Raw genomic sequence first — 19,982 nt, 5'->3', positions numbered from 1 at the left:
TATTTACAAAGAGTAGCAGAAAATATTCCACTGTCTCCAGCTGTGTGCAAGACTGCAGAAAATTCAGTGCAGATCCATTTGTCTGGACCAAAGTTGCAGTAGCAGTACTAAAAAATGGGATGCCTAACGTTAGTTTTTTTCAGAGGTGCACATGGGCCCTCATCCCCAAAGCACAGAATATCTGTTTCTGTCACAATTGCTGTGTTTTTCATCTGTCTTTGGCAAGTTTTAAAAATGCTTTTTGCGCTGTCAAATACAACCATATTACAGAAAGGTACTTTTTGCAACTAAGGGGAATTTCCTACGGAACTTCCCTAACTGTCGTCTATAACCATCGTCAATGACACACATAAGAGAAGGTACAGAAAAAGGATGATTTTTTTTCTTTACAATGAGCATCACTGCTTTTTAAGAGCAAAAGAAGCAGAGGCTTTTCATGCTTTTGATTTTTGCAACTGCCTTCAGTCAAAGTAGACAATGCAGTTGTTTTCTTCTGGAACAACTCTTTCACTTTTCACCTAGAAAGGGAAAAAAAGCCACAGCTTTAGGTTTGTATAAATATTTGCACAAAGTTAATTCTAGAGGTTGTGCGCGATCATCTTTAATCGCTTTAAAAAATCATAATAAAGAAAAAGTATTTTTCCAAGAACTGTATGCAATTACGTAGGGAGTCTGAAGCAGTGGCTTAAATGTACAAGGCTGGTTAAGTACGGAAGGAATGGATTTGGCTCACCAATTTTGAGATGAAACAGAGCTGTTTTTGGAAAGCCATTAGGAGTGTCAGTTTGGAAACCGGCTATCTCTGCACCTGCTGAAGAGCTGCAGTAAGACCAATTTCCATTGCACTCTCTATTCGCTGTGAAAGTATGAACAGCAGTAACAAATGTAGGGGGTTTGGAAGGTGCTGCCAAGAGCAAAGTGGGACAGGGCAGAGGTCCGCTGGCTTAAAGGGAAGGAGAGAGGGCAGAGGAGCTGAGATGGGGCCTGCTGTGTGTCTGCAGGATTTTGAAAGCTTGCTGCAAGTCATGGACTGGTGCGAGAGCTTCACATTCCGAGTTTGGGAAGCAGATTGTGAGGTCTGGGAATGGTGGAAAACCAATTCTTGCATAGCATAGCATGCATTTCTCCAGGAGCAGTTGTGTCAGCCCTGAAGCGAGGCTCTTACTCGAGTGTGGTGTTGTACAGGTTTTTACTGTGCCTTTAGGGCTGGGTGGTGACTGTTATCAGTGTGGATCATAGTGGTATGAGTTTATTAAGTTGGGACTACTTACTTTTAGAAAACAGCATTCTGGTTCAGGAGCGTCCCTTATGATTGCTTGGTACTTTTTAAAGAGTCAGGAGCTGCTCAGGACAAATATGCCCACTTCCCGCTGTGCTGATGGCCACACAAATCCCAAAGGAAAGGGTCCCAAGCCCTCGCTCTGAAGACAGCTCCGAATTACAGAGGTGTCCCCGACCCTAAGTACTAGCCACCTTCAAGTCCTGCGTCTGAGCAGCTCCAGGCTTTCTGGGGTTTGAAAACTCAATTCAGATATTTGGCCCAGCTTCTTAATGAAAACGGAAAATTGCATTTTGAGCCTCAGCCTTCCTGAAGAGCAGCCCGTGCCAAATGCGAGGCGTCGGAGATGAAAACAAGAATTTGCAGGACGCGGTGTCCCATGGCAGGCAAAGGTCAGCAGGAGTGCCGAGCCGAGCAGGACTGGCCCCTCCGGCTGGAAACTTTGCTGTTTGCTCCACGGCCACTGCGGTTTGAGGCACCCGCAGGTGCGTGGTGGGAGCGAGCCATTTGTTTTGCTCCGAAGAGGATATTTGTGATTAGGGAAATCACCGATTTTATGCACTAGTGTTTTTTGTTTCCTTCTTAAGGAAAAGAAAAAGGAAAAAAAAAGAAAAAGGGGGGGGGGAACCTTTAGAATGCCAAAAGCTTGTCTTAATATTTCACCAAAGTATTTTATAAATGCACGTTGCAAATGGCAGTATAAATTCTCCGCTATGGAAAATTGCTATCTGGTTTGAAACTAGGCAGGATAAATAGAACTATAAAAGGTTACCTGGAGTAAACAGATAGGGTTTCCAAAATGTACCACATGAGATAGATTGGAGCTCATAGTAATCTATTTTCCATGCTTAACATACGCTCAGCATCAGCTGAACTCTGTAACTGAGCTGCCATCTGTATCAATCCTGTTCCTAGATGTCATGGCCCTGTTAATGAAATCTGGAAGTGAAATTGTAAATGGATTCGGTGAATGGTAGATGTCAGCCATTGCGTGATGGGCAATCATCAATCATCCACTGTCAGTTATTTCTGTCTCAGTGAGTAAGCCTTTATTTAAAGCATAAAGTAAGAATGTTGCCAGACCACAGGAACAAGCCCTGAGCTGTTTGCAGGTGCTGCTATTCACAGCTGCCAATTAAACCCCTGACATTTCCATAATGGCCAAGAGGCAAAGCATATGCACTTGATATAAACATTTTTGTAAAAATTAATCTCAGTTTATCAATACTTCACTTTTCCTCTTTCTTTTTTTTTTTCCCCCCTTTTTTCCTCAGCTATGTACAACATCCTACTTGGCCTATTGTTTGTTTGCTGTAGAAAGAGAGAAATAGGAGTTGGAAAGCAGCCAGGGCGTTCATTTCCCCAGGATATACAGTAGATTCCAGTGGCTCATTTCAACCCTTAATTGGGGAGGGAAAGCAGAGTCGTGAGGAATCAGACCTTTGGAAAACGTTGCGTGTGCCCCTTGCCCCCCAGTCATGCACACGTGCTCCATCCCAGCGCTTCGCTTTGTACCGGAGCTGGCTACAAATGCGATGCTTCATCTGGCCTATGCTGCCCCTCAAGTCACCCAGCCCAGTGTGGTTCTTGGCTACACCACCAAGATTTTGCCTTATCTGGGTGTTTATGGAGATCTCTGGGTGTGTGGCTGCTCTGGTACTTTTCGTTCATCCTCTGACATCTGAGCTAGGTTGTTTTAAGTGGATTTTAGTTTTTTTGGGAGAGAGAGATGAAAAATATTTTCATGGAAAAAAAAAAAAAAAATTAGATATTTCTACAGAAAAATAAACTGCCCCATACTGCCACCTGACATTTATAGTTGGAGGACATAAAACTTTTCTGAGGTCCCTTTATTTTTTGCTCTCAGCTGTTTATAGTTCTTCGGGGCTACGCTGATCTGTAAGTAAATACAGAAAAAGAAAGGGCTGCATTCACATTTCCAAGGAGATTTCATCGCATGCTGATTGCTCTGCTCCATTTTGCTGCAAAGCCCAGACAAGGCAGAACAGTGAGTGAGAAACTGGATAGCGCTGGGGCATTTTAAAGTTGGCTTCTTCATTCTGCATGGTACTAATTAAGATCACAGAAGTCAAACAGGAATCTGAAGTGTATTTTCATGTATTGTACTATCTGGTTGTAAAATTATGCACTACTGGCTGAAATGGATTTCTGAAATGTGAAGACTTCTGTTAACATGATATATTGGGAGCTGGTGTTAGAGGGCTTGCCGGCATGTGTGTATTAAATTGGATGTGATTTTTTGCCAGATAGCTGTGCTGGTATGAGTGCTAATTGTCAGATGCACACTTACCGCTGCAGCTTTTCTTAGCATCACTAATTTTATTTCACCTACCTGCACAAAGCCGTCCTGCCTTAAGCACTTCCCTGGCAGTGGAAGTGTGTCTCTATTGAGAAGTTGTCTACCTACCAATGTATTTGGAAGTTTTAAGTATAGATTGATCTGTGCTCAATTTGCCATTTCTTTTGTCCATGTAGGTGCCTTGTGAAGTTCCACGTTGCTCCAGATTTCAGAGACAGATGCTGCTCCGTGTACCCAGGACTTGTTTCAACTTCAGCTAATTCAGGTAATTTTCTGGCAGGATTTGCACGCTTCTTAATTGTTGAATGCTTTTTAAAATTTTGTTTCAATCAAAAGCATTCTGTGTTTTTAAGATCCACGGATAAAGTAGGCATTAAAAAAGAATGTTACTTTCTAAATAATATTACTCTAGCTCAGCTCTCTTTAGAACCTCAAGGACCAAACAGGCTGAGCAAACTTACCCAGGACAGATCAGTGAACTCCACTTCTATCTCTTGTTTCTTTTATTTTAACCAGAAAGTGGTCCAGACAGGCTGGCTTATTAGAAAAGGTTCAATGGCAGAAACAAATCCCAAGCTAAAAGTCTTCTCTGTGAGGGATCTTTGTGGCCATAAGTTTGTTAAAACTCAAGATGATGGTCTAATCTGTGTACTTTCACGTGAGCAAAAGTAACTCCTAAATTTTGGTGAAATCATGTTGCAGTGCTCTCACATCCGACAGCCTCTGCACTGAGCTAAAAGGCAAAGGTAAAAGGTAACTAACCCACATTAGGCTCAGTTCCTGCACTCTTGTAGATGTTACAACAATAATAATAATACTGCTCTGAGTATGTCCACATGACAATGCAGAAATACCCAAGCTAGCTGTAAACGAACCATTGTAGATACTGGACGCAGTCTAGATGAGACAGCAGAGAACACCGAGAGGACTAATTTACCCTGCTTTTTGGCAGTGTTAGCTCCATATGGGCTAATTTATCCTGCCAGAAAGCAGGCTCATTTATGGCTAGCTCATTTATAGCCAGCCTGAGTACCTCTTTGCTATACTGGAATTTGCAATGTAGACGTACTTTCTATTAAGGTGACAAGTGTGTGATTGTAGGAAGTAAAAATATGGAGGTTGGGATTTTGAAGGTACCTAAGGGCTTCTTTCTAGGGCAGTTTAAGAGGTTACCACCTCCAGTGATCCGCTTCTCAACTTCTGCTGAGGATAACTTTCTACATACCTGAGTTAGTATGGGAGTTATTGCCCACCACAGAGCCTCTTGAGTTTACAGCACAACATTTTAGATTAAATCAGTGAAGAGGGCGTGCTTGCATTAAGACATTAAATGATGAGCTGAATCAGAGCAGAGGTATCTATGGGCTGCAGTAGCAGGGCAGACAGCTTGGGAGCTAGTGCTCCCTGTTGTTCATCAAGCCCAAAGAGAACTGGGCACCAGGTTCCATGGAAGCATCTTTCTGCTGTAGAGTATAATGGGAGTTGGGTATCTCATTCTCCTCAGATCCACTGAAAAAAAGCTGTCAGCAAAATCTGTCCTCTTAGGGTTGCATAGATCCAAGTGTTGCTATCCAGTCATGTACTGTAAAGTCCGCTTAGGTCTCTGATCCAATAAAGAAGCTGTTACACAGACCTGGCTTTCTAGCATGACTCCAGTGAGATTTCTCAGGTGCTTAAAGCTAAATGTATTTTTAAATGAAGATTTGTTTGTTCAAGCTCTACCTCCATTTACTTCAGGGTAGTTAATGCATGTTAGCACTTCTGGTGCAAAGGGAGGCTAGCATTTGGAGTGGGATTTGGCATTCAGGAAGGAAAATGGATACAGCCGCCATTCTCACTTCGCCCAGCGCAGTCACGTAAAATGTGCTCCAGGCTTGTCTCTTGCTTTCTGCTTCTTGGGCTGCCCAGCTATGATCTAGTATGCTGACCTTACAAGCCAAGGAATGACTTTCATGCCGCTGAATCCCATCAGGAACTTCATGTCTCTTGTGGTTGTCTTCATCCGTGGCTAACTTGTATTATCATTGGCACGCTTAGAATTGTGATGTTATGTTTCGAATGTTTCTAAAGCTGAAACACACAAGCTCTTTTATTTCACTTTTGCCTAGCAGGATTATTTCAGCTCCACACATGCAAAACCTCATATTATGCAAGAAATTAATCATATCAGGGCAAAGTAGCTACTGAAAAATTGCCAAACACCATAAACATTGGTCAAAATGCAGGCCAACCATTTGCACAGCAAGTAATTGAAGCTAGGGGTTCATTGGAGCGACGCGTAACTTTTCATTATGAATTAGAAAGCTTTTCAAACATAAAATGATGTCTGAGAAGACTGCACTACCTAAAAGGTTTCAGTAAACACTCACACACACACAAAAAAGTGCTAAAATATGCTGGAGAGATCAATCATGCTTTATGGTTACTTGCTCCACGTAGTTTCACACACATTCTCTGATAAACAATGTCCCACACGCTCTGCCCAGACCCATTATTTTCTTCAGCACCAAAGCATCAAGGGCCAGATTCTCATTTGGTTTAAGTCAGCAGAGCTCTGCTGAGGTTGACTGCTCACCATTGATTTATGCCAGCTGAAGATCTGGCCTGAAGAGTGACAAAAATGTAATTTTATGTTTTATTTATGGGTGTAAAACAATAGTCCTAAAGGGAGCAGATGTTCCATGTCGAGGGAGGAGGTTTATGAAATGCAATTCCAGACACAAAAGCTAATCTCTGTGGTCAGGGAAGGCATGAGGCCTGTTTTACATGATGAACTTTAATTGAAATCTTGCTCTTTTGTGTTCATTTATTTCTTCTATTTGGGAGCCGACAAGCGTCATTTAAATTACTTACCAGCTGCCAAACACCTTAAAAAGCAATAAACAGTTGACTTAAACACCTGGAGAAGGTTGGACAATTTTCACTTGTCCCCTCGGTACCTGCTGAAGTGGTATTAATTTGGTATCCCATATTTTTAATTAAGTGGTCACTTCACTGAAGAAAATTCCATCTGTTTCAGATGGAACTGTGGGGAGAAAAAAGATCATTCCATTTTATGGAGGGTTTTGCAATTGTAAGATGTCTGTTTTTTTCCATTTTGGAAGGAAAACCAAAGTATTTTGAAATTCTCTAAAACAGAGAAGGGAGCGCCTGCCTCTAAGTCTCAGGCCCCAGACCTCTTATTGTCCCCAGTGCCCAAGCTATTCTCTTTGCGGACCATCTTCCCTCTGTAGTTCCTAAAGTGGAAGTTCATTGTTGCTCTGAACCAGTAGCCAAAAACTGAAATAAGGGAGCTGAGAGAGTGGTAACAGTCTGCTTTCAGGGCTGTCACAGAGTTTGGAGCACCTTTTCATTGTGTTTTCTTTCAATGAGCTGACAAATTTAACTCCTAAACCATGGCTCTGCTCTATAAAGGAAAGTGCGTTCAGCGGTACACCTTCACCTTGGTTTTATGTGGCACGAGAACATAGCATGGTGAAATGTGAGCTCAGAGGCACAAAATAGTAGTCAGCAGAGCAGTACTGGCTCACATCAAATTAATTTTGGACCGAAAAGTGGAAGGATGAGATTTTCAGCCTGACTTTCCATATTCCTCCCCACACCCATGAGGTCAAGGACAGTGCATGGGGAGCTGGAGAACAAGCTGAGCTTATCAGAGGCTGGCACTGATACCTATGGGGCAACTTCATAACCAGAGGGCAAGTGGAGCAAAACTGTGAGTGCATATTAGTGTATTCTATGAAAGCTAGAAGAGTAAAACAAAATGCAGATTGAGGAAGGATGTGTCTGAAGGATAGGATGCAGCAGGAGCTAACTGTCTCAATTTAGTTGGAAATCGCAAATGAAAGGTGTGATTTTGTTCTAAAGCAGGGTGAGCAGGAGAAGACCGAAGTTCTCTGTGAACCAAAATTAGAAACCGAAGGCTGAAGATTGGATTGCATGAAACACTGAAACATCTAATTCATGTTTCAGCAGAATTTTGTGTTGGTTCATTTAAGAAATCTGGTGCATCTTCATTGTAACACTTTTCAACACAGCAGCAGCAACAACCACAGTTCTCCATTCTAAAAATTTCAAAACGGGAGCTTCCAAGGTTATAAAAACGCTTAATTTTTATTCACCTCCCTGAAAAAGAAGTCAGCACAATAAGTTGTTCAGAACATTTTAATTTTGTTAGGCACGTAATTTGTTCCCTTTCCAGATGCCCATTTCCAAGGGCCTGATGCACATCACGTAAGGAGGGATGTCTTTGGTGCAGCCTTCACAGTCACTCTAGATTTCCTTAGAAGCCTCCCAGAGCCATCTTGTTCTGCTGAAGAGCAGTGCAGAGAGATTAATGCCAAGGATCAAGTGAATCCCACCCAAATATTCTTGTCCCTAGAGATAGCTGCTGTGTTATACTGAGTAAAGCAGTTCACATCTCTGTGCAAGATATGCTGCGTTTGTGAAAGAAGCATTTATGTACTGAAATCACAGAAGAGTACTAAAATGCTCAAACCGTTGGAAGGACTTAGATACAAGGATGTATGGAAGCACCAAAGCAAGTACCCACGCAAAGTATGGGAGGAATTTATTACGTGGATAATTATCACAAACAACTGAAGGGGAATCAAAATTAGGGCTTTCCAGGGGAACCTGGGAAAGAAGTTGGGTTGTGATAAAGGTGGAAATAATTTTCTTATCATATGATCTGTTTGGTCTGGGGAGTATTTTCCAGGAGAAGCAGTAGTCTCAGGCTTTGAGTCATTTCATACCAGAGCTTGGAAGGGCACGTAGAGATCCTTCCTGTCGAGGCAGGGAATGAAAAAATAGGGTCTACTGATCTTATCCAGCCCTCACTTCATTCAGCAGGAATCTGTTCCACTGACTAAACCAGGATTTGGATCAGACCCATTTTTACCTCCTATGTTGATGACTGTCTGAGAAGACTTAGGAAAAGACTGGAGCCCAGGAATGAGGCTAAGAATGGCTTTTTTGGGCTGCTGTAAGGAAAAATGCAAGTCTCCAAAAATTATGAAGATCATGGCTGGCAAATCAGAGAGACTGCTTTATAGCTGGGAGCTGAGTCAAGCTCTGAAATGTATTTGCAGAATTAAATGACATTAAGTCTGGGTGTTGCTAATTCCCTTAATACCATAAGGAAACACTTCTCAAACAGCAGCTATAAGGGCAGCGTCATTGCTTGGCAAGTTTTGCCTTTGCCACAGCAGGGGGATTTTGCCACAGCTCTGCATATCCATCTTATTTTATTTATGTGACCAGCATTTGAGAGTGGTTTTGTTGTGGGTAACGAAACGCAGCTACATTTTGTATCTGATTCAAAAGGAAACAATAATGATAGAAGTGGGGTAACATTTTTGTATATGCCTGAGTGATTCCCTTTGCCTGTTTTCAACCTACCTAACGGCAAGCCTCGCTTCAGTCTACACTGGTCTAATTAATTTGACAGGACTGGAAACTTGCTCTTCCTGTTCACACTTATTATTCATCTCTTCAGAATGCCCTGTAGGGAGTACGAAGCACAATAAAGCAGTATTTACCAAATCCCTCAATGCTAAATACACCTTTTAAGCTGACTCTGCACAATGCCAGCAGTGAGAAGATCTGACTAAAGGGCAGCCAAAGAAAAACAACATTTTCCAGAGCATCGTCTCTTTACACATGACTAGCGAGTCTTAGGCAAGGAAACTATGTGGTTTTGCCCCCCTCCAAATTCTGCAGTAGGCTCTGGGGATCCTGGTGTACTCCTACTGTATCTGAAACCTTGGCCGTAGCCAAAGCAAATGACAGAGTGATCATACTCAATAAGATATGATGTTAGTTCACAGGAGCCACTGGGTAATTTCATACAGGCGTATCTTTTAACCTTTCATCACCCAAATTAGAAACATCATCACACAACATAAAACACATCTGAAAAATCCATCGGAGACAGGAACTCGGAGACATGTACAGTAGAAATAAGCGTTTTGAGAATTAGAAAGTGTTTTGAGAAAACACTGAAATTGAATGTCAGGGTTCCTTTTTTTAAAGAAAATTCTCATCGCAGAAAGGGACCTTTTACAAACACAGGAGGCGATTAAGGAATTTAAGAAATGAAACATGCTTATTTGCACACACTGGGGAAGTAACGCAGGCATTTCATATTTTAAAAGTGAAAGATCTCAGAAAAAGATTTTCAGCAGCAAGTTACCAGTTGGCTCCTCAGCTGTAATCATCCGCTCCCTTTGCACCTTTATGTCTCTGTAAGTCTCGCCTTACGTGAAGTTAAAGGTTACGTTTTCAAAGTACCCGAGAAAATTTCTATGCAGCATGGAGCAGCACTGCACAAATGTACCCAAATCAGCTCAAAATGAACTAACTAAAAAACCAAAAAGGAGGGAATCACGGCAGCAATGCAGTTTTTCCAACTTCTTGCTCTTAACCTCCAAACGTTGCTTTGTGTGGCGTTCAGCCAGGCTGAGATGCCACAGTATACAAGTCACTTTTACAAATGGTACCCAGAGCCAATTTTCAAAGGCATGTAGAGAAAAGGATAGACATTCAGTGGGATTTTTCATGGCAGATGTGAAAATGGAAAGTAATTAGCGGCATAGGTGCGTTTGGAGATTACATTATTGGAAATTATGCTTCAAACTTTTGAAAAATTTGAGAATTGGATTCCTGATCTATTTCTGAAAAATTTACGTTGAGTCATTTTTCCTAGCTCCTGAACCTCCTTGTTCGTGTTGGAGAGCAGCGAATCCCAACATATTTTATGAAAGACCATGCACACGTACATCACAGGTTTCCTTATTCTCCTGAGTCTTAGTTTTCCTCCATTTATTTGTTGAGCTATGGAAAATTTCATCCTTCCTCCTTTCTCAGTTGTAGAGATCTGTGCCATTGTTCATCTCCGTGGAGGTATTTGGGACTTAGAGTAGCACACTTTCCTGGCGATGACTCAAAACATAATGAAGATAACCAGGAGACTCCCGCCAGTTCGGCTTGGTTTTGTATCAGGCTGTAATAAAGAGAGGAATTGGGATCATTGGATTTTAGATACAATAACAGATCAGCTCCTTCAGGCGTAGCCCCTCTCTGCTTTGCTGTAAAGAAAAGCCCACTCTCTGAATCTGAAATAAAACCCTGGGTAGCTGGGAATAGAAGGGGTCTCCATTGACTTTGAGGGGAACTACTGTATGAAAAGAAAAAAAAAAGGTGTTCTGGCAGTGGCCTTTGCTATGTTACATGAGAAAGATGGTTCTTGAAACTAATTAATCCTTGAAAAGATCAGCTGACCCATCTCATTGTTAGCAATACATTTTTAATTATTCATTTTAGTCAAGCATCATTTGAACACAAGTCAATTTGCAATTTCATTAGAGTACAGAAAAGGCCTGGGGTCTATTCCTGGTAAAAAGGAAAAAATCTCTGGCAAAATTTCATAAAGGATGTTAATCCTCTAATTAATTTTATGTATCAAGCAAGAATTAATGTGTCCTGCTATTTAAGCAGAAGTCATCTTGCCAAGAAGTGCATTTTGTCATACCTTCCCCTCCAGGAAAACCTCTTTACAAGCTTTGTGGCAAAATACCCTGGCAACTAATGACTAGCTTTGAAGCAACATTCACAGACCATTTGCTTTGATGACATTTGGAGCTTTCTTCTCCCCCCCCTCCTCATTCCAAAGTCTATTGTAAGTGTAGTGCTCTCACTGCACTGCCTTTGAAAACTAATCAATAAAGTAAGATTTGTCAGGTTGCATCTGAGGAGTATCACATCTTTTAACTCCTTTCTTGGTTGAGTTGCTGTACACATTTTTAAACTAAACCTTATGAACAGATTTGAGTATGTTATACTTACCATATTCACAGGCACGCAAGTGTGACGTGCTTCTTTTTCTTCCTTATATTAACTTCAAAAGCTCAAAACCTATGTCAGTTAACCTTCCATAAAACTGACATTCTATGGCCTTTGTGTATAATCAGATGATGGATTGCATGTCAAAAAGTCACAAATAGGGAATGTTTACCTCTGTTACAATGATGAGAATTACGGTATTGCAAAAATGGAAAAAAGTGACTTCACCTCAAGCCAGAGATTTCCAAAGAAAACATACCCACGTTAGCAAATACTGAAACAAATTGCCTGATGCCGATTAGCTCACTAGCATTAGTATAAATACTAGAGCAAGGCAATCTGTATTTGTAGTGGTGGATGGGAGATCAGAATATGGGCCGCAGCGTTTCACCTGTATTGTAACTTTGGACTTCTCTTAATCAATCATTGCTAAAATCTTTAGGTCTGATTTCTCATTTCAATGGCTTTGTGTAATGTGTCTCAACTGTACCTCATCTAATTTAATAAGATGCAAGCTAAGGAAGTACTTAAGTTACTTATCAAGGGTTTCAGATGACACATTATTATTGTACTCAAAAGTCAATATTTGCTAATCATGTTAGTACAGGAACTGATCCAGAGCTACAATTCTTGAATTGCAAAGGCATTTAAGATTAATGAAACCCATCTCCTCCTCACTCAACACACAAACATAGCAGCCTCCCTTCACCCCTCTGCTGGAATGGACAACTCCATGTCTCGATAAGAGAAACCCGCCAAGCCCAAGGCTTTGTGAGGAAAAGCTCTTGAGCTGCTTAACCTTCTCCCTCCTCTGCTGGCCTGGTCCTTCTGAGCCTGACTTTCAAGCACTGCAGTGGCTCATGTTCAGCTCTTGGAGTCCTTTGGTTTGGTGTTGACACTGGTACAACACCAAATCAATCGATTCTACTCTACCACTGCTTTTTGCAGAAGACTGCAGATGAGATGGGGAAGAGCTGTGTGCTGAGCAGACACAGAGCAACGTGGGCACAGTGTGAGGCAGGCTGAGGAAGCCTGATGGCTCATCTCATGTTAGTCGTGATTGCTCATGCAACAGGCTCACACATAAATGGCACTGAGGTGTTGAGCAAGCCTTACTCCACACTGTGGCAGAAGAGCAGTGAGTTGATGCCTTGTTATGCATTCTCATTTTTCTTTTATTTTACATAATGGGAACAGTAAATATATGCTCTGTGTTTTTCTTTCTCCGTTTTAAAGCTGCTGATGAATTTGGCATGGATAGTCTGAAAGATTTAGTGCATTTCCTAGGGCTAGGAACAGTGCAAGCAGGTGATGTGCAAGCTCCCACATGCAGAGCTGCCAGCGCACTCTCAGGCTGGATTTGCAGCCCCTGGGCTCTGCCAGACTCAGGCTCCTCCAGGCATTCTGTCAGCTGCTCACAGGCCATGCCTGCGTGCAAACATGTGCACAGGAGGAGCAGTATGGTGACTTCCTGATGCGATCACATATTTATTCAGAAGCTGGCTTAGAATGAGATACAGATTTGCCTTGAAACAGCAGTCTCCTGGGGTCTGAAATGTGGCTGATCTGCTCCTCATCATATATTACTGCTGTTGGTATACTGGTGTGGTTTTCCTTTATTCCTTTAAGCCTAAATGGTGCAGGTGACATATTTAGATGGAAATGATGGTGCAGAGTGGGAGATCAAGATTAGTCCCAATAGGAAACATTCTGATATATGTAGCACTGCGATGAAATACAGAAGTGAGGCTCTCTCCTCTAGTTAGTCCAGGTTTACTCTCATAAGTGGGACAGTTGAACCGGAAATTGCAGGTCTGGCTCAGTGCAGTCACTGGTAGAACTGGTGTAGGTCAGAAAAATGGGAGGAGTTTGCTGTTATCCGGAGGTTGAATTAATACTGTGTGTTGAATCGTAAGGGTGGCTGCATGGGCTTTGATCTAGACAAGTGAAAGTAACTATTCTGAGAACTGCCTTATGCTGTCTGCTTGCATCTCTGACCAATGCAGATATTAGAGAAAATGCTCACACGTGTATTTTACAAGATTACAATGACATTCAGTTTAATATCCCAATGATTGTTGAACTGTTAATCTGAAGGTGCTAACAGTGGCTGTTGTATAGGTCTAACTTCTGAAAGCCTCTAAGCAGTAATGCACTATCCTCATTTTTATCTGCTTATTCAGTTTAAAGAATGAGACAATTTACCTTTTAGAGATTTTTGCTCACCCCCCTCTTTTTAAATAAATTAAACATTATTTTATGTGTGGCTTTTAACATACTAATGGATTCATTTAGACCTGCCACACAGAGGCTGAGCTGCTAATTCATACATATTTATTTCTTTTTCTTGAAATCAATAACGATGCGATTTTTAGGATGCTTTGGAAATACTAAAAATCAGAGCTATTTCTGTGTGCATGCATCTGTTTGCCTCAGCTGATTGTTAGGACAGGGAATGTCACACTTACCTTTTCTGGTCTATGCAAACTCAGTGTGATAATCTTAGCTCATCTCCCAGCGGAGCGAGTATCCGTGTCACGAATGTCACCTTTGAAACTGGCACTAATTGGCATTCATGTTGGAAGTCTCAGTGGAATGGCCGTAGACACAAGGTGAAATTTTGGCTCTGTTGAAGGCAACAGGAGTTTTGTCATTGACTTTAATAGGGTCAGGGCTTCTTCCAGAGACTGAGCCGCCCCTCATGCAGATGTTCATACTGGGTTGGGAGCTTCAAACCCTCTGTGTTTGCTCATGACTAATGAAATGTTTTGCTGCTAACTTCTGTCCTTCCCATGCCAGGATCAAGTCCTCTTTTATAAGGACAGAGTAAATAAGCCCAGAGAAGACCTCCACTTCCTCTTGCTCTATCCTCCCCTTCTCTCTTCTTTCTGCTTCTTCACAATGATTTTCCAGACCCAGTGCAAAAGTCTTCCATGATCTGTCAGTTCTTCTTTTATTCTCTTCTTTTAACCACTCTGTTTTCTAGACTCTCTGCTTTCAAGTATGCTCTTGCTCCTTTGTCTTGAAAAAATATTTCACTGTTTTCAAACATTGAAACATTCAAATATTGAAAAATATTGAAAAATTCCTTCAATGCAATCTACCTTTGTAACAACCCACTGATCTCCTCCTGCCATTCATCTTCATATTCACAGAGGTTTAGTTTGTTCCCATTATCTTAAATACCTTCTCTTTTCTTAGCTGCCTCTCATTTATAATAAATAAGCTTTTCAAGTTCCTGTGCCATCCAAGGTCAATCTTTGCCATCTTTATCTTGTTCTCTCCCTCCCAACATTTGAGTTCTGTAATTCTCTTCTTTCATTTCTGATTTTGCTTTGAAGACTCATCCTTACTGACGGCTCCTTGATTTTTTGCGCTCCCTTTGCTACTTGCTCACCTCTTTGCCCAAGCAGAGGTACCTGTGTGAGAATCCCCAGTGCACGTGGCCTTCTGTCTGTCTCTGTGTCTGCCAGTAATGCTCTTATCCAGGCTTTCATAACCATCTGCTGCCATACATCCCACTGCCACTTCAGTAGTGATTTGAATTCTTAAGGTCACTTATTTAGCATTTCTTCTTGATTTTCAGATGCCATCTCCTTTATCAGTTCTGTGACATCACCTCCTAAGCTGTCTCCAGGATGCTCATTTCTCACACCTTGCTGCCCCTTTTGCCATTGTTTCTATTTCCCACGATTTTTTCATCACTGCCAAGCTAAAAATGTTGTGGCCACCCCCATTCTTGAAGGTCGATGTCTGCAGGTTCTCCTTACGTCCTCCCTCCCACCTGCACTGTTGCTAGACAGTACCACTCTGCAGCCAGCAGCTTCCTAGATTCTCCACTGCCTGCTATAACAAATTCAAGCTATTAAAAAACCCTTGGAAATGTATTGCTTGAAGTTCTGTTTTTTATTTATACTCCATTTAGCCAACTGCTTCTCCCATTCTTCTCTTTTACAGGTTTCCTCTGTCTCGTTTCTCCTCTCTTTGCACTTTCTGCTGATGCCATTCCATAGGCAAGGAGGCATTTTTTAATGTCACCCAAGAACAATTTTTTCTTTTGCTTCTGAAATCTTTCATTAAAACTTGCCTCTAAACTTCCAAGTGTACCTTTTTCTCAGTCAGACAGAGGCCTTAACGCACCAGCAGGCCAGAAATGTGACAGGGCCAGGGGCACTCAGTGCAATCTCTTCTCTTGTGCCACTAGCAGCTCTGAAGAAGTCAGATGTCTGTACCTTGCAAACTGGAACCAGTGGAGATGAGAGAGCAGCGCAGGCCTTGCATTTGTAGTGTGTGGGAGGTACTCAGAGCAGTACATTACAGGGGTGTATGGATGTAAAATCATCAATTTAGGGGAAGGAAAAAAAGCAAAAAACAAGTTCATGCAGTGAAGCCTGAAGAAAAGTTGAAAGCAGGACTTGCCAGCTATTCAACCTGTTATCTCTATACTGTTTAGAAAGAATTCCGTTAAGAGCTAAGAGCTCTTGGCACTCACAGTTGCTTGTTGTGACGAGGAAAGAAGTTGTTATACAGAACTTGGGGTTTTACTGGGTGAGATTTTATGGCTATGACTATATTGGAGTTAGAAAGAGATTGTCTCAGGGAGTTTTATAGAGCAGGACGATTTTTTTGCGTAGGGTTTTGTTTTATTCTACCAATTTCACCCAGCTGAATTTAAAGGAGTGGGGGTGACAGCTAAGCTCCTTAGGACAGACATAATGATGTGTGGGCTGTTAAGTGAGATTATTAGAAATAATCCCTCTGATATAGGCAGTATATATAATGCCACAGAGAGCTCTTGCTTCAACATGTGGCACACTTTAGCATCGTGATCTAGAGGCTGTCTAAGTTGTGAGCCAAGAGTGTGGATGCGCTGCAGGTAAGCGAGTCACCTTCCAGTTCCTTCAGGGCTGCCCTTGGCTTTGGAACTTCAGGTCAGATGGATATATCCTATATTCTGCAAAGGACTTTGTTGCACCAAGGTCGTGATACAGTTTGGACAAGGTCAAGAGCTGAAGAATTGAAGTGGTGAGAGCTACAGAAACATGACTGGAGGGGTCCGATCCAGGTTCCCAGCCTGCTTTCAAGTACAACGTGCCAAAATGTTGAAGGTGACTAAAGCTTTCCCTCTACAGGAAATGAAATGATTCTGTTTAAGAGTGAAGGGCCTTTAAGTCAACACAGGCCTAATCAAAGGCTCACGACCCCTTCAGTGCAGCAGATGACCACGCAGCGCTGTATTTATCTATGAGCTCTGAGAATATGTGTGGCTTACCCCGTGCAATTTCAGCAGCAAGTAAATATTTCCAGCCACATTCAGAATGTGCCTTAGAAAGGACCTTAAAAAGACGCCAATGGGCGTCTTAAAATGACCCAATGGGCCATTGCAAATACCCATCTTGAGCAATAAAAGGTGAAGCACACCTGTGGGGCTGGAGTTAGAAATCATGCTTCCCACTGAGCTCAAAAGAAAGTTTGTGCATTCCTGCTGCACAAGGTCATTTCATGTATTGGAGGCTGATGTCCTGTGCATTCAGAGGAACAAATCCTCTGGTCGTGTAAAGCATCCCCAGCTCCACAGAGCAGCTATGACAATTTACACCAGCTGAGGTGCTGCTCAGCGTTTTCAGTTATGGGCATTATTTACTCTTGGCTAGTTAGAGTTCCTCTGGAGCTGTTGCAACACAGGGCGGGTGTAAATCTTTCTTTAGATGCCTTTGGAGCTCATAGAAGATGGCATGCCTATCTATAAAGTGGAAGTATCCTTAAGCATATGCCTGGTGTAACCTCACAATGGTGTTGGAATAATCTGTAATACAAATACTTTTACCGAAATGAAGATTTCCAAATGCAAATTTTGCCCACTAAAAAGATACGACACAGGATAGTTGCATAGTGAATTGCAGATCATAGAATGATCACTGTGTTTTCACATCTGTCTCTTCAAGCACTGAGGTCCCAGAACAAAGCTAGTTCCTCATCCACCCAAGTGTGCTGTGCCAACTTATTTGTTTTTAAAGTTGCTTAGTCAGGGCATAGTGTCAGCCACTTTTTAAATTGAAATAAGTTTGTTACAGTTAAACAGCAGCTGCATGTAGACAACACCTGAAGTGCTGTCACAGAGCATGAGATTTCAATGCCTTGTGGGCTTGGTATGGAAACTGTCCTTTAGAAAACTGTTTCTAAGTAACATAAAGGAGAAAAAGTAGGTCCAAGTCAAAGAAAAAATATTTCCTTAGCAGTTTCTGGTTGTAACAGTGCTAAATTACAGTGTAACTTCCCAAGAGTGTCCTCCCAGGTTATTTATACTGTAACACATAAAATCATTCCATTAGTGAGGTGGCTATTTTTGTAATCAGTTTTGAAGAATGTGCTCCATCATCGGAAATGTTTTGATTTAAGTGCATATTGAGGAGCAGTCTAAAAGTTACACTCTGAATTACTCCTTAAAATAAGTCACCTGGTACATTCATGCAATGTGGGTTGCATGTTGGCTCTGTGTAATTAAATTCTTGTCTAAAGTTGTCATTAAGTTGCAGTAAATATCGAAGCCAGCATCATTTTAGAATTAGATTTACTTCTTCATTTTATCTGATGAATATTCAGCAATGGAAAATTAATTAAAACGTGCATGCATACGTATAAGAGGGTTGGGCTGGTGGTTTCAGCTGATGGAGGAGCCAGACTGACAACAGCCTCTGCCAGCCTGGAGATAGCTGGGGGAAGTGCAGAGAAAGGCACAGGGTACTGCACAAGGCTTGTTGGGGGATGGAAACCTCAGGCCCTCTCCCTCCTTCTCCTGTTCCTAGGTCAAAGATAGCACCAGATTTCTTTACTAACTAGTGAACCCCTAGACTTCCTATTAATAAAGAAAATTGGGCAAATTTGGAGGTTGGCAATAATCTTTATTTCTATGTGCTGAAGCCATCATGAGTGCAACGCTACCACTGAATGAAAGGAATAGGGAAATCTCACTAGCAGACTAGGAGATAGGAGTCCTTTAGAGAATATAAAAAACAATGATGGTTTTTAGATCCTTGATGGAACAGAGAGAGTTGATGGAAAAGGAAGTCTCAAAAAATCCCTTTATCTCCAGAAAAGCTCAGGTGTGCATTCCTTCTTACCAGTCACTTGGGTATCCATGCTGCATTCTCATGCTATAAATGACTCAGCTGAAGAATCTTCAGTTGCAACATTCATCTTTTCGAATCTTAATTAGTTTGTAAGAAATCAGGCTTGATTACTTTCAGTGCTCACAAAAGCAATTGTGATTTTTCTGGAACGTGGACAGGCAAATTGCTGTGATGACACATATATATCCGATGCGTCTTCCAAGAATCTCTCTCTCCTTGCATGACTGTTTGAGTCTCTCCATCTCCCAAATGTATGCTTGTTTGACATTTTTATAACTAACAGGTGTTTTATGTAGCTTTGTTAGAGCCTCAGACTTTCTCAAGAAAGTGAAAAAAGGGTTTGTCATTACCTGGTCTGCTCTGATTGACATTATCTTAAACCATCTCCAAATTTCTTTCCACTCACCTCCATAACTCTTTCTGCAGGCTGTCCTCCAACTTTTCTTCATATCTGTGTGGTTATCTGTTAGAAAACTGTTACTTAGATAGACTTTTTAATGAGTTATATTATCAGGATTTGACACTCTAATGCAGTTTGCTCAAACTTTCTTGATCTCTATAAATTTTTGTCAGTGATGTGGAGCCTTTCATAAATTTCACAAGCATAGATTGTTGTACAGCATATATGATCGTGCTGTTCTCATTCACCCTGATGCCTCCTTCAAAGGCAGGCCAGATATCCCCCTCAACATCTACAGATTACAGATTGCACAGCCTTACCACATCAAATGCCATATCCTTAAATGTCAGGAGTGGATGACTTATGCCGTAGAAAATATCTGAGTTTAAGAACTAAACTAAACCAGAAGTGAATGTAAATTTGAAACCTAGGAGATAGCTCCAGTCTCCTGTACAGGGGCAAGAAGTCTGATGTGGAAGCCTTAACAGGACAAGATTCCTAGCAGTTGTATTATAAATGCAACCTTTCTCCATCAGAAACTTCAAAAAATGTGCGTAAACAATTTCTGATAAACGCAGTGCTCTTTTAGTAGATTTATGTGCTAAAGACAAGAACTACTTACAATAATGAAATGCAATGGGCTCAATTCTCTGCTTGCCTGAGTCACTCCATTACCTCCAGAGCTGGAAGGAAATTGCAGCAGGAGGAGAATCAGGCCCTTAATGGTCTGCAGGCTGCCATGCTGCCGTTACACGCAGACAATAGTCAAAGAAATTTATATTTAGTTCCACGAGAACAGTACATTAGGTATTCCTAAGTGTTTTATGAGGCAGGACTTTTCTGACTGTTCTGACAAAAACAAGCATGCGTAGGAACCGGAGCTTTGAGCAAATATTGCAGTTATGATTTACAGCACAATTGCCGGAGTCCTCCTGGCTTCATCCTTGATGGCTACTTACTCAGGCTGTCATTTTTAGCTCCACAGATTCTATCTGCTATGGCCTCTTCTAC

General features: G+C 41.6%; 1 long non-coding RNA gene across 2 annotated transcripts in view; it reads left to right on the top strand.

The window, feature by feature from the left end:
* Positions 1 to 19,982, top strand: part of LOC122192102 — a 72,985-nt gene that overhangs the window by 41,677 nt on the left and 11,326 nt on the right. For both annotated transcript variants that reach the window (XR_006182536.1, XR_006182538.1), the window contains exon 2: positions 3,776 to 3,864. This is a non-coding gene — a long non-coding RNA (uncharacterized LOC122192102). The remainder of the gene's footprint in view (positions 1 to 3,775; positions 3,865 to 19,982) is intronic.

Source organism: Lagopus leucura, unplaced genomic scaffold, assembly GCF_019238085.1.
Source record: "Lagopus leucura isolate 7727_CA_CO unplaced genomic scaffold, USGS_WTPT01 Super-Scaffold_73, whole genome shotgun sequence".
In the NCBI taxonomy this organism is placed as follows: Eukaryota; Metazoa; Chordata; class Aves; order Galliformes; family Phasianidae; genus Lagopus; species Lagopus leucura.
Note: the sequence above shows the minus strand (reverse complement) of the source record. Positions and strands in the feature narration are given on the sequence as shown.